Source organism: Euphorbia lathyris, chromosome 1 (genome assembly GCF_963576675.1).
Source record: "Euphorbia lathyris chromosome 1, ddEupLath1.1, whole genome shotgun sequence".
In the NCBI taxonomy this organism is placed as follows: Eukaryota; Viridiplantae; Streptophyta; class Magnoliopsida; order Malpighiales; family Euphorbiaceae; genus Euphorbia; species Euphorbia lathyris.
In genome coordinates this window covers 21515913-21517929 of record NC_088910.1, presented here as the reverse complement: position 1 = coordinate 21517929, position 2017 = coordinate 21515913, and positions in this window count along the sequence as shown.

Below are 2017 nucleotides of genomic sequence, written 5' to 3'. Positions count from 1 at the left end.
ACAATTAAAATTAACGAAAAACATGATAACGTGAAAAATGAGATGAAGCGAAAAACAAAAAACAAAAATGCAAAAAAAAAAAAAAAATCAAAATGAAATATAAAATTAGATTAGCTGAAATCAATTTAATTAGTGCATGTACAACAACAACAACAAAGCCTTAGTCCCGAAATGATTCGGGGTCGGCTAACATGAACCATCATATAAAACCGTGAAATCAAGTCGTGTCAGCGACACAAATTCGCTCCCTCCACTTCGTCCTATCCACTACCATATTTTCCTCAATTCCCAGTAAACTCATATCACTCTCGATCACCCTCCTCCAAGTTTGCTTAGGTCTTCCCCTACCCCTCACCACTACATCCCTTTGCCACTCTTCGGTCCTCCTAACCGCCGCATCAAGTGCTCTACGTCTCATATGGCCAAACCACCTTAGTCGGTTTTCTCTCATTTTATTCTCAATAGATGCAACCCCTACTTTTGTCCTAATTATTTCATTACTCATCCGATCCTTTCTTGTATGACCACACATCCATCTCAACATACGCATCTCCGCCACCGACATCTTATGGATGTGACAGTGTTTCACTGCCCAACACTCCGTACCATATAACAATGCTGGTCTGATTGCCGTGCGATATAATTTTACCTTCAATCTATTATGCATGCCGGGGTCACAAAGGAAACCCGTAGCACTCTTCCACTTTGACCAACCAGATTTAATCCTATGAGCAACATCTCCATCTACTTCTCCATTCGTTTGGATGATAGATCCTAAATACCGGAAGCAATCCGATGCCTGAACAACTCTCCCATCTAGGGTGATTGTCCCTGCCTCCCTACTCCTATGGCCGCTAAACTTACACTCCAAATATTCTGTCTTACTTCGGCTCAACTTAAAGCCTCTAGATTCTAGAGTTTGTCTCCATAGTTCCAACTTCCTCTCCACTCCTTCTTTCGTCTCATCAACCAACACAATATCATCTGGAAACAACATGCACCATGATATAACATCTTGAAGTGAACTTGTTAGTCCATCCATAATGATGGCAAAAATAAATGGGCTTAGTGCGGAACCTTGATGCACTCCAATCGTAATAGGGAACTCTTCAGTCTTCCCAACACTAGTACGTACACTCGTGCATGCTCCCTCATACATGTCCTTTATGATGTCAATATATTTCCGTGAAATTCCTTTCCTTATCAAGGCCCACCAAAGTACTTCCCTTGGTACCTTATCATATGCTTTCTCCAAGTCAATGAAAACCATATGCAAGTCTTTCTTCTTATTTCGATAGTGCTCCATTAATTGTCTCATTAGATGAATGGCTTCCATAGTTGATCTTCCCGGCATAAAGCCAAACTGGTTTTCCGAGATCTTCACCGTCCTCCTTAGCCTTTGTTCGATCACTTGCTCCCAAAGTTTCATAGTGTGACTCATTAATTTGATTCCTCGATAGTTGGCACAATCTTGGACATCGCCTTTGTTCTTATACAAAGGGATCTCCATTCTGATGGCATCTTATTGTTTCTCCAAATTTTGTTGAAGAACGTCGTCAACCATTCGATTCCTCTCTCTCCCAAACATCTCCAAATCTCAATAGGGATGCCATCAGGTCCTACTGCTTTCTTTGACCTCATCTTATTTAATGCCATTTTGACTTCACCATTTTGAATTCTCCGCATGCATTCATGATTTATCATATCGTGAGGGATACTTATGTTTCCAACATCTTGTCTGCGATCTCCATTGAATAAGTCATCAAAATAGGACCTCCATCGCTCCTTGATATCCTTATCTCCAACTAGGACTTTCTGGTCCACATCCTTCACACATTTAACTTTTCCTAGATCTCACGTCTTCCTATCTCTCATCCGAGCAATTTAATTAGTGCATATATATATATATAAAAAATTTACTTTTTTCTCGTTTTAAATTTTTGTGTTTTTCTACTTTTTGCGTTTTTTAGAATGATAAGAGGTTAGATTGAGGTGTGAGATTTTATAGATGAGAGGT